Here is a 13,750-nt window from a genome sequence, read left to right as displayed (position 1 = left end):
AAACACACAGTAGGGAGCACAGTGAACATAATACACAATTTGCAGTGTCATGCAGTAATAGGTGCTAGGTAGTTCCATTTCTTACAGGCTCTGTATCTGATCCTATTTATTCCTTCTACTCCTATTCACTCATTTACCCTTAGTCTTCTTCCTAACCATCCCCTGTGAACCCTTCTTAAAGCCTGGCTTCCTCCTTCCCTTCCTGCCAAGCAACTTCCCTATTTCTTTGGGTCCCATGCAGGAAATGTTCTCCATCTGCTAGGCCTTGATTGGCCACTTCTCCTTGAGATCAGCGCCGCTTGGAGCTTGCACCAATCCCATCCCGTGGTTTCATCTGTCTAGTTCTCCTGATCTCTGTTTCTGGAGGCTACTCCCATCCAATCCGTAACCCTTTTTTCTAAATATTCTGAGTCCAGTCAAAAGCTTTCCTAGTCCATTCATAGTAATTTACCTTTTCATTGATTCATGCAGCCTTTCAGCTGTGCAAAACCCCCATGAAAGGAGTGGTTATTATCCCTGGGGCAGGTTATTAAATGCTCAGTGGAAGTGAGCTGCCCACCATTGCCAAGTGAGTCCATGGATGAGCTGGGAGCAGAACTCAGGCCCTCCTCATTGATATTAATGATCGAATTGATCATGTGAAGTCCAATATTTCCTACATGCTGCAATTGAGAATGGAGCCCCATTGTACTGCGCCCTGCACAGGCAAAGAGTAAGAGACCCTCAGCTGGCAGTTAGGGCACCCAGCCGGGAGGTCAGAGATGGTTTTAAAGCCCTGCTGTAAATGAGGCAGAGTGGGGATTTGAAAACAGGTCTCCCACATTCCAGTAGAGTGCCCTAACCACTTGGGTTGGGTTATTCTTAGATGCATCCATGCCAGCTGGCCAGTTCCCTATATTCCTGACATAGTCATCCTGAGATATCTTCTCTGTGATCCCCAAACTGGTAGATGTGCTTTGGATGTGGACCGTCAGGTAAAATAGGGAAGTGAATGTTAGTCTGAGAATTCCACTGGGACTAGGGCTGTGATCAGATTGGAAGTATCAGGGTGTTGAAAGTTTCACATGTATCAGCTGGCACAAAGGCAGGTGCCGTGGGAATGTAGGTGCCTATAGGGTGAGTGGTTTTGAGGGAATAAATTGACAAGATTATATTATATGGCAGCAAAGATTTTTTGTTGTTTGTCTGACAATGAGATTTTGGAGCTAAGTGTCACCTAATTTTTGTCCTCTGCTGACTAAATAGGAATTTATATGCCTAAATATCTGATGATTTGTTTTCAGGAGATTGCAGATCAGTTTCCAATACAGCTATGATTACTGAGTGCTGAGTCCTTTTGAGAATCTGGTCCCATCGGATTTGCCCAAGGAAATCTGTGGCAGAGAGGAGGATCTAAAGCAGATTTTCTGAGGCCCTACCTGTGCCTTGTCCATAAGACCTTCTGTTCCCAGCAACTCAGGAGGGAGGGGTAAACAAACACTGAGTCTTATTACTAAATCGACAATAGAGAATATTTCCATCATGGACGCCAGCAATTTTCAAACCATTTAAATAATAATGTCACAGCATAGTGCAGAGAAACAGTTAATAATGCAAGTGTCCTTCTTAAATCATGTTCAGCATAGGGACTAGATCGTTCAATGGATCTAAATCATCATACTTACCTAAAATTCAAATGTGCTACTTTTAATCATACCAGCTAAGTATCTGGATCTAAAATTACAAATTATGCCAATCGGTAATTAGTTATTGTTGTATTAGGTCCAATCAGTGGCCCATCTCGTCCAGTATCCTGTCTCTAACAGTATGCAGAGTCACATGCTTCAGATTAATGTACGAGAAGCCTGAAGTTGTCCATTATGGAGTCAACTGCCTATAACAAGTTACTAAGACACCTAAATTAGAGGCTAGCTTTGCCTTGGAGGAGAACACATATATAGCTCTTCCAAACTCTGGGATTCATCTATAGCTATTGCTTTATTAAAAATAACAGAATAGAAGAGTTGCTGTTCAACAGTTAGATATGAAAGCTGATCTCCATGGTTTTATGGAAACAGCAGGATCAGATCATCAGTCAAAGCAAAATTTTGTGACTGCAGTGATGTCAACTGAGGATTTGGCAATGTTTCTTTGTAAACATAAAAATCAGAGAAGCACAATCTTGTAGACTGTGGTTGAGGTTTGTAATAATTTTCTAAGGCATTGCCGGGTCCAAAACCCAATTATAATGATTGGGAACACGGCGGTCTGCATTCCATATTTAGATTTGAAAATCCCAACCTGCTATTTGTAAGAAAGCATCCAGCAAAGTCTACAACTGACAAGCCACAGGAAATCTCTTTGCAAAGCAAGATGCCCACTCTTCCAACAGCTCTAAAATCAGAGTATGGGTGTAGGATTAAGTCCATAGTTAAAACTATCACTGAAGCAACAATAGGAGGAATCTGAGTCAAGTAGACTTACCCAGTGCACCAAGGGGATGAAGTCAAGAGATGTGGATTGAACACCCTGCAGTTGCGAGCACTTTTATATGCTTTTTTAGCCAATGGGAAGAAACATGCTTAGTGCACTGAGACCTTATCATTAACCCATTAACCAAACAGAATGTTTTCTTGCCTGGGTAACTCCTGTAATTATTATAATGGTTTTGATCATGGTTAATGATAAATAGTCAATTCCCAGTCCCACACAGGATGACCCGCATGCTGCAATGGGCGGTATGCTTTCATCTACCAGCTATTTTCCTGGCATCATCTTCCTGAATTCCTGGGTGTCAACAGGGCACTAAATCTAGTTCAATTTCTATCATTCTGCTTTGATTAACTTCAGAGTATGAGGGTGACTCAGAGGTGTATCAACAGTACAATCTGCTGTCATGCACAGGATTCTATGTTAGTTCTTTATATATTCAGACTAGTATCTAATTAGCAACAATATGGAATATAGAAGAAAATGCGATATTTTATTATTATTCTTCAATATGTTTTCATTACTCCCATTCAGTAGAGAACAGATCTGTCTCTCTCTGTCTCTCTCTCTAATTATACTTGAATACTTATTTTTGAAAGTCAACCACCAGGATTAGTTGCAATAAGAAGGGTGAGATTCTCAGCTGGTGTAGATATGTTGAGACACGTGAGAAGGCTGAAGAGGTGGCTATACATACAAATATAAAAATGGTACCAAGTAATGCTATCTAATATAAAAATATATTTAGTGTGAGATTTTTTAATCTTTACTAAGGAATACAAATGCCACTTTCTTGTGTAAAATTAACAAGAACTAGGGCTCTCCGCACACTATGTGGCTTTGAAATTAGCTGCCTTATATTTTTCAAGGCAAAATCCACAAATGCCTGAACCTTACTAAGTACAAGGACACTTTTATGGGGGAAAATCCTTTAAAAATACAAAGAATCACAAGCTTTTTAGAAACATAGAACCATAGGGTTTGAAGGCACCACAAGAATCATCTTGTCTAACCCCCTGCAAAGATGCAGGATTTGTTGTGTCTAAACCATCCAAGACAGATGTCTATCCAGCCTCTTTTTGAAGACCTCCAATGAAGGAGCTTCCACAACCTCCCTAGGCAACCTCTTCTGTTGTCCTAATGTTCTTACAGTTAGGAAGTTTATTCCTGAGGTTTAATCTAAATCTGCTCTGCTGTAGTTTGAACACACCGCTTCTTGTCCTGCCCTCTATGGCAAGAGTGAAGAACTTTTCTCCATCTTGCTAATGGCAGCATTTCAAGTATTTGCAGACCACTACTATCATGTCCCGCCTTAATGTACAAGATTCAGTCAGAAGTGAAACTATCAGTGAAGCAACATTGCAATAGTTATAAAGTGGTAGAATTAAATCAGATTTAGAGGGTTCACAAAGGGGAATAGTCAAGAGAAGTAGTTAGAAGAGCCCTGAGTTAGGAACACATTTCTATGTTGTCTTAGGTCACCACTAGGATCTGGTTTCAGAGTAGCAGCCGTGTTAGTCTGTATTCGCAAAAAGAAAAGGAGTACCCGTGGCACCTTAGAGACTAACAAATTTATTAGAGCATAAGCTTTCGTGAGCTACAGCTCACTTCATCGGATGCATTTGGTGGAAAAAAGGATCTGGGACACCCTTGGTGCACAAAGTCCTTGTTAATTATGAAACAAAATATTCTGCACAGAGAACCCCTCCCATTACTGGCAATTGTTGTGATCACTCCCAGACTCAACAACATGCGGTATTACACCCTGAAGATTGCTTTAATCTGAAATCATTATTCACCATGTTCATGCCCAGTGTCATTCCATTTAGTTCCCTAGTGTCAAAAAGGGTATGCATCTAGTTTGTTTTCTGTGGTTCTGTTGTTAATAACTACATCCAATGAGAGTGTCTCAGAGAGATGTATCAGTACGGCAAGTTGCTGTCAACGAACAGGATTCCAAGTTAGTTCATTAAATCCAGTCTAGTAGCTGGAATTTGGAATTTACTCTGGGATTTCATTAGGGAGGTGGGGTGATTTTCTTCTGCATGCGTCACATGCCCACCCACCTCTATCTAGTATGGGCTCTGACACCATGTCCACTGAAATCCAAGTGCATTTTTCCAATGAGTTGAGTTGCCTTGTGGGTGGCAATCCTCTCCACAAGAAAGGGCCAGTAAAATGACGATACACCATTTAGATCTTTCTTAAACATTCAAAGTAGGGCTAAAGAGGATTGAAATGGAGGATATGTCTCTGGTTGGCCTGCTGCTCTGGGGATAATTTCATTCTCCCATGTTTAGGAACTCAGCTGTGAAGTCCCCTCTCATTATCAGAGTCTTGTATCCATGCTAATGACTTGGTTCATTATACCAACTGAAAATTTGGCCTTATATCTCATGTAATCAGTTCCTGGGAATACCAGCTCTAGCCCTCATGTGACTACTGTCATTCTTAGTAGGAAAAAAACATCCTCAATTCTTTAGGCATGTCTATTCCTTTCTTTAGCAGGCTGTTCTGACTCTAGTTGAAAGCTCTCATGTCCTTGAGTTTAAAGTGTGAGGAAATGAAAGCCAAGAATTTCAAAAATGGTGATTCCTGGTGCCTGCTTGAGATGCCTGCAAGAGGACTGGGAACCAGAGAGTAGGAACTGAGCATTTTTGAAAACCAGAGTTCCACAAGATATCTGAGGTTTTGCTCCAAAATCACTAGTCACTTTTGAAAATTTTGGACTTTTGTTTAGCCACAGACGTCTTGGTGATCTTTAGTAAATAGGAAACCTCCCTCCTCTTTCATCTGCCCATAAGCAAAAACTGGTGTTGATCAATTACTCCTTCTGGGGGGCTAAAAATCTATTTCTCTATCTGAGAATGTTGCATAGCTCCCTTCCCACAAACACAGTATCTAAACCTTTCCTACGTGAACGTCTCTGAAAGAGATGCTGCTGGGTATTATTGAGTAAAAGATATAGGACCATGAGAACCTTTGAAAATTTCTATGTGCCTGGATATCCATAGAGAATTCAGTAGTAAGGTGTGGAGAGTCTTTCATTCTTTCTATATCCCTGGTTATAGAAAGTGCTGCTTAGGGTGTAGACGGCAGTTTAAAAATCATTTTGGCAATGGTGTGGTAGTTTTCTAAAAGAGAAGGACCTTTCATTCTGTGCTAAAGTAGATCGTACTCTGGATTAACCTTATTTACTGTGAAAGCTCATTCCTTAACCATCACCCCCTTCCCATAACTAAGTGCACAGCATTTTCAATCTCTCATACTATTTTTCCTGGACTTTGTCAGGTGATTTGTCCTAGAAGAACACCACTGTCTTGTTATGTAAAAGATGGAGATGTAGTTCCAAGAGTTTAATTGTAAACCTTTATGTAATGCTGCATGCTTTCCTTTCATCTACCTCCACTTTTTGCTGCAACTCAGTAGAAGCCTACAGTAGATGGACTCTGGGTGTCCCGTTCTGATCAACAGCTGAGTCCCTGATTCTAAACCACTGATCATTTGACAGGACATCCCTTAAGACTGGAATGTCTAATAGCATTAGATGGAACCTCAGAAGGGAACACAAATAACATGCAGCATTTCAATCCTATTTGTACTGCCCTGTTTTCAGGAGAGTATTGTGTCCCAGAAGGCCTGGTTTGGAGGACATTGAACTTCCTGAAAGGACATCCATGGATTTCAAAATCTTGTTGACTCAAATATATAGTGAATAGTTACAGGTGGGGATTCTAAGCATGTCGAACAAACTCTCCATCCTCCCAGGAGTTCCAAGGGTAAACTCCATCTTACCATGAATTAGATACTAGTTAGCATATTTAAAGAACAAATATGGAATCCTGTGCACGGCAGCAGATTGTATTATTGATACACCTCTGAGTCACCCTCATACTCTGAAGTTAATCAAAGGAGAACGATCGAAATTGAACTAGATTTAGTGTCCTGTTGACATCCAGGAAGTCAGGCGGATGATACCAGGAAAGTAGCTGGCCCATAAAGATTCAAGATGAAAGGAAACTGCAGGTTGCAGCATGAAGGTCAGCCTGCGTGGGACTGCAAATTGACTATTTATCATTAACTGTGATCAAAACCATTATAATAATTACAGGAGTTACCCAGGCGAGAAAATTTTTTTTTGGTTAATGATAAGGTCTCTGTGCACTAAACATATTTCCTGTGCATCCCTTGGCTAAGAAAGCATATAAAAGTGCTCAGAACTGCAGGTTGTTCTAATCACTTATCCTGACTCTATCCTCTTGGTGCACTGGGTAAGTCTATTTGACTCAAAATACTCCTATTGTTACTTTAGTGATAGTTTTAACTATGGATCTAACCCTACACCCATAGTCTGTGATATGAGAACTGTTGGAGCAGGGGGCATCTTGTTTTCCATAAGAGATTTTTTTTAGCTCATCAGTTTCAGACTTTGGAGGCTGCTTTCTTTAAAATAGCAGGTTGGGATTTTCAAATCTATATATGGAATACAAACCCCCACCCCATTCCCAATTATTATAATTGGGTTTTGGACATCAGATTTATGACAAATCTCAGCCACAATCTACTTTGATAACAGATTTTGAGACTAGATTGTGCTTCTCTAACTCTTTATATATATAAATACACATTGTGAGATCCTTAGCTGACTTCATTGCAGTCACAAAGGTTTACCTGGACTGATGATCTGATCCTGCTTTTTCCATAAAATTACGGAGATCAGCTTTCATATCTAACTATTGAAGAGCAACTCTTCTGTTCTTTTCAATAGACAGAGCTATAGCTATACAGGAGTCCCAGATATTTAAATGTGTGTGTGTGTGTGTGTGTGTGTGTGTGTGTGTGTGTGTGTGTGTGTGTGTTCGTTCTCCTCCAGGGCAAAGCTAGCTTCTGCTTCAGGTGTGTTAGTAACTTGTTATAGGCAGTTGATTCCATAATGGACAATGTCAGGCTTCTTATACATTAATCTGAAGCATGTGGTGCTGCACACCGTTAGAAGCAGGATACTGGATGAGGTGGGCCACTGATCGGACCCAATACATCAATACTTAATTACTGATTGGCATCATTTGCAGTTTTAGATCCAGATATTTAGCTGGTGTGATTAAAAGGAGCACATTTAAATTATAAGTAAGTATGATGATTTAGACTAGTTGAGAGATTTAGTCCCTATGTTGAACTGGTTTAAGAAAAAAAGAAAAGGAGGACTTGTGGCACCTTAGAGACTAACAAATTTATTTGAGCATAAGCTTTCGTGAGCTACAGCTCACTTCATCTTATGTGACTACTAACACGGCTGATACTCTGAAACCTGGTTTAAGAAAGACATTTGCATTACTAACTGTTTCTCTGAACTAAGCTGTGCCATTATTATCTAAATGGTTTGAAAATTGCAGTTGTCCATGATGGAAATATTCTATATTGTTTGTTTAGTAATAAGACACAGGTGTTTATTTACTCCTTCCTCCTGAGTTGTTGGGAAATGAAGGTCTTATGGACAAGGCACAGGTAGGGCCTCAGAAAATCTGCTTTGGGTCCTCTTCTCTGCCACAGATTTCCCTAGACAAATCTGATGGGACCAGATTTTCAAAAGGGCTCAGCACTCAGTAATCATAACTGTTTAGTAACTGAGACTTTAATCTCCTGAAACCAAATCCACAGAGAGATTTAGGCATCTACATTCCTATTTAGTCAGTGAAATCCAACAATTAGGTGACAATGAGATCCTCAAAACTGCTCACCCTGTAGGCACCTACATTCCCACGGCACCTGCCTTTGTCCTGGTTGATATATGCAAAACCTCCAACACCCTGATACTCCAATCTGCTCACAGTCCAAGTCACAGTGTGATTCTCACACTTCCCTATTTTACCTGAAGGTTCAGATCCAGAGCATATTGACAGTTTGAGGATCAAAGAGAAGACATATGAGGGCAAGTAGTAGGAATATAGAGAGGTGACTGGCTGGCTGGCATGGATGTGCCTATCCCAATCCAAGTGGTTAGGACACTCTACTAGAATGTGGGAGACCTGTTTTCAAATCCCCACTCTGCCTCTTTTACAGTAGGGTTTTAAGACCCAAACTAGGTGCCTTAACCATCTTAATATCTTTTACTCTTCGCCTGTGCAGAGTACAGTACAATGAGGTGCCATTCTCAGTTGTAGCATGTAGGAAATACTGGAGTTCACATGATCAGCTCTATCTGTAATATCAAGCAGGAGGGCCTGAGTTCTACTCCCAGCTCATCCATGGACTCACTTGGCAGTGGTGGGCAGCTCACTTCCACTGAGCATTTAATAACCTGCCCCAGGGATAATAACCACTCCTTTCATGGGGGTTTTGCACAGCTTAAAGGCTGCATGAATCAATGAAAAGGTAAATTACTATGAACGGACTAGGAAAGCTTTTGACTGGACTCAGAATATTTAGAAAAAAGGGTTAGGGATTGGATGGCAGTAGCCTCCAGAAACAGAGATCAGGAGAACTAGACAGATGAAACCACAGGATGGGATTGGTGCAAGCTCCAAGCGGCGCTGATCTCAAGGAGAAGTGGCCAATCAAGGCCTAGCAGATGGAGAACATTTCCTGCATGGGACCCAAAGAAATAGGGAAGTTGCTTGGCATGGGAAGGAGGAAGCCAGGCTGTAAGAAGGGTTCACAGGGGATGGTTAGGAAGAAGACTAAGGGTAAATGAGTGAATAGGAGTAGAAGGAATAAATAGGATCAGATACAGAGCCTGTAAGAAATGGAATTACCTAGCACCTATTACTGCATGACACTGCAAATTGTGTATTATGTTCACTGTGCTCCCTACTGTGTGTTTCAGGTTTACGACAATCACCAAAGATGTCTCCCGTGAAAAATCTGTGTTACCCAACCCACCCGTGTTGTCCTGACATTTGCCCAGATCCATGTGCTTATGTCTGCAATGAGCCTTGTGTCACATCATGCGCTGACTCGAGCGCAGTGATCTTTGCTCCCCCAGTTGTTGTGAGATTCCCAGGACCAATTCTTGCTACTTGCCCTCAAGACAGCTTCGTGGGAACCACCGTACCAAATTTACCCTATAGACCTGGGGGTGGTTTGGGGGGTGGTGTTGGAGTTGGTGGAGGAGTTGGGGGTGGTTATGGTGGTGGATACCGTGGTGGATTTGGGGGTGGATCCGGGAATGGATTCGGGGGTGGATTAGGATCAGGCGGTGGATCCAGCGGTGGATCCGGGGGCTCATATGGGAATTGGGGGAGATATGGTAGGAAGTGTTATGCTAACCGCTGGGAATGTTGTCCTCAGTAAACCCAGAAGAAAGATCTACAGTACAAGAAACAAGCATGAAATGAAATGAAAGATAATACAGAGATTCCTCACACAGCCAATGGAAAATGAGCATCTGTAACTCCACGCAAAATCTGGGGGAGTTATGGGTGTTCATCCCCTGCATAAATTAGGCCTATCTATGCCTTCCTTTTGTTACATATTCCTTGAGCTTTACGTTCTGTCTAGTTTTGCAACTTAATCTTATGCTCCTATTGTGCTTTGTCCTTTCCGATGCTGAGCAGTCTACAAGTTACTAAAATTGCTGGAAAATGCAACATGATTTTCAAGCTCTGCAGCTGCAAGGAAGAGAGCAGAACTTGTTGTGTGAAATGCACCATGTTGGAGTTGGTGACTGGTTGGAGCTCTGATTGTAACCCTGCAAATGCATTGTCTGTTACTCTGCATTAATTCATTCTGTCCATGTAAACTCTGCTGCTCAGTCCTATTAAAAATACTTGTGGCACCTTAGAGACTAACAAATTTATTAGAGCATAAGCTGCTCACGAAAGCTTATGCTCTAATAAATTTATTAGTCTCTAAGGTGCCACAAGTACTCCTTTTCTTTTTGCGAATACAGACTAACACGGCTGCTACTGTGAAACCTGTCATTAAAAATACTATGATTCTATGATCTGGTGAAAAATGCACCCGATTTTTATATCTACAGCTCCAAGAAAGACAGCAGAACATCTTTTGTTAAATACATCAATAGGGATACAGTGATTGGTTGTAGCTGTTATTGTAACCCTGGAAATACATTCTCTGTGCTCTGCATTCATTCATTCTGTGTCAACTCCGCTGCTCATTCCCATTAAAAATTATGCTTTATCATATTATCAGCCGTCTGGTTTTCCTTTCCCCTCCATTCTTTCTTCCTAAGCACTCTGAGTGAAATTCCGCCTGGTGCCGATGGTGAGTACCAGCCCTATGCACCAATCAATCCCTTGCAAACCCATAAGTAAGAAGAGAATGAGGTACATTACTTGATCAATAGCACTGTGAAGGCCCTCTCCACAGGGGAGGATTATCCCTTTGTTACACACGTCTCAGATAGAATGGAAGCCCTGGCTGGGATGATTTAGTTGGGGATTGGTCCTCCTTTGAGCAGGAGGTTGGATTAGATGACCTCCTGAGGTCCCTTCCAACCCTGATATTCTATGATTCTATTGTTGGGGACACCGGGCATGGCCACTAGGTAACTCAAGAGGATGGAAGACCACGAGTGTCGATGAAGCCCCCTCGCTCTAGGCCCAGATGGCCCCCCCTTCCCTTTTCTGCCTGGAGATACTCACAGCGGTCACGCTGAGAAATTTGCAACAGTGTATTGCAGGCACAGACTGACTGGAGCAAGATTACATCAAGCAGGACAGGAATGTTAGATAGTGCTGAACAAACAACTCCATATATGGGGGAATAGATGATAAGAGGAAAAAGGGGAACTGGCCGGTATACCGGATTGGCTATATGGATACTTAGGACAGCTTGCTATTGGATAAGCATGCTAAAGAATGAATGTATAAAATATGTGTAACTGCTTGCACTGGTGTGCAGGATTTGAGATTGTTGTCTCCCTGTACTGCTTAAAGCTTCAGATAAACTTTTCTACTTCTCCACCCCGTTGTGATTATTGGGCGACGCATACTGGGCAACGAATCCAGCTGTTGCCTGCCTCGGGCATTTTGTGCCAGCAACACTATAAAATAGATAAATGACTTTCAACTACAATATCTTTCGCTGCTCTAAACACTCTACAACAAATAGTTGAGGGGGAGGAATAGCTCAGTGGTTTGAGCATTGGCCTGCTAAACCCAGGGTTTTGAGTTCAATCCTTGACAGGGCCATTTAGGGATCTGGGGCAAAAATTAGGGATTGGTCCTGCTTTGAGTAGGGAGTTGGGCTAGATGACCTCCTGAGATCCCTTCCAACCCTGATATGATTTGGTGATACATATGATTTGGTGAAAAATGCACCTGATTTTCATAGCTACAGCTCCAAGAAAGACAGCAGAACATCTTTTGTTAAATACATCAATATGGATATAGTGATTGGTTGTAGTTGTTATTGTAACCCTGAAAATACATTCTCTGTGCTCTGCATTCATTCATTCTGTGTCAACTCCGCTGCTCATTTCCATTAAAAATTATGCTGCATCATATTATCGGCCTTCTGGTTTTCCTTTCCCCTCTATTCTTTCTTTCCAAAGCACTCTGAGGGAAATTCTCCTATGTGGAGATGGTCAGTACTAGCACTATGTACTAATCAACCCCTCTCAAACCCATAAGTAGGAAGAGAATCAGGTACATGACAGGGGGGAATTACTCCCTTATTACACATGTCTCAGATAGAAATGAATTAAATACATAATTTTCAATTAGAATATATTTCCCTGCTCTAAATATTATACAGAATCATAGATTCCTTGAAATATAGGGGTGGAAGGGACCTCAAGAAGTCATCTAGTTTCGTCCCCTGCTCTGAGGCAGGACCAAGTAGATCTAGACCATCCCTGATGGTCTATCCTGTTCTTGAAATCCTCCAGTGACAGAGTTATTCCACAACTTCCCTTGAAGCCTAAAATCAAACTTAGTTATCATGACAGTTAAAAAGTTTATGCTTGTATATAACCAAAAGCTCCCTTGATACAGATTAAGCCAATTACTCCTTGTCCTACCTTTAGTGGACACGGGGAAGAATTGATCACCATTCTCTCTGTAACAGCCCTGAACATACATGAACACTGTCATCAGGTCCCCCTTCAGTTTTTGGTATTTCAAGACTAAACATTTTCTCAATTTTCTTCAATCTTTTATTTTGTAGCTCTCCTCTGAACTCTCTCCAGTTTGACAACATCTTTAAATCTTAACACAGGAACTGGCAAGATTAACATTGTCTCCAACTGGCTCTGTGAAATGATTTGCCACGTTCATTTCAAAGTACCATATATCCATGATAGACATATTCTTAATCAGCCACATTCTGGCTGTTTATCGTCAGAGTTTTAATCAGGTCATCATTGTTGGGTTTCATTCTTCTGCGGGTTTAACCAGATCTCTTCTAGGGAACTGCGGGATGTGGTGCTAAAAAGAGAATAGCAGATATTACAGTGGCACCTACAGAACTGAACAACAGATGGGGGCCTTAGAGAGAATGAATGATCCTTTGTTTATAGCCATGGATTGGGACACTGAGTTCTACTTTACTGCCTCCTCCGATCCTTTCCTGTGGGACCTTGGGCATGTTACAGTTGGAGCCAGATGTTCGAAAGAGCTCAGCACTCAGAGTTCTTAACTGTATTGAAAACCTTGCCCTTCATCTCCCTCTTCATCATCATCTAAAATGGAATGATAATCCTGCCTCCCACCCTTCCACTGTCATGTCTAGCTAGTTGGTTAAGTCTTCAAGATGAGGACTGTCTCAGACTCTGGGCTTGTCTAGCGAGAAGCGCGATGGGGCTCTGAACACACTGGTGATATCCTGGAGATAGCAGAGTTCAAATTATAACTAAGAAGACTATTAAGAATTAGGTGTGCCTCATTTCTAGTCCCAGTCTTTCCTCTGGAGTGGCCGTGGGCAATTGAATTGGGCTCTGAGTATAAGTCAACATTTTCTTAGGTGAGACAATAACTACCTGCTTCATATGGGTGTTGTGAGAATTACTGATCTCATAAAACAGTGTAAGCATAAGTTTTTAGAAGAAAGAATATCAGGGTTGGAAGGGACCTCAGGAGGTCATCTAGTCCAACCCCCTGCTCAAAGCAGGACCAATCGCCAATTTTTGCCCCAGATCCCTAAATAGCCCCCTCAAGGATTACTATGTTGCTATGAAGGAAATAATATAATACTATTAGTTGAAAATCCAGACTCAAAGACTAGTTATCAGTGGTTTTCATTCTATGTGGAAGGCCATATCTGGCTGGAACATGCAGAAGGTTGTCCTGGATCCTGTATTATGCAATATTTTCTTTAATGA

At 41.5% G+C, this 13,750-nt stretch overlaps 1 long non-coding RNA gene across 1 annotated transcript; it reads left to right on the top strand.

The window, feature by feature from the left end:
* Positions 1 to 5,373: 5,373 nt before the first annotated feature.
* LOC122457391 lies at positions 5,374 to 12,538 on the top strand. Its single transcript, XR_006276913.1, has 3 exons — positions 5,374 to 5,385; positions 5,810 to 5,811; positions 12,412 to 12,538. It is a non-coding gene; the product is annotated as an uncharacterized LOC122457391 (long non-coding RNA).
* The last annotated feature ends 1,212 nt before the right edge of the window (positions 12,539 to 13,750 follow it).

The sequence above is a fragment of the Dermochelys coriacea genome, chromosome 24, assembly GCF_009764565.3.
Source record: "Dermochelys coriacea isolate rDerCor1 chromosome 24, rDerCor1.pri.v4, whole genome shotgun sequence".
NCBI classification, from domain to species: domain Eukaryota; kingdom Metazoa; phylum Chordata; order Testudines; family Dermochelyidae; genus Dermochelys; species Dermochelys coriacea.
This window is presented reverse-complemented; position numbering and strand designations above follow the sequence as displayed.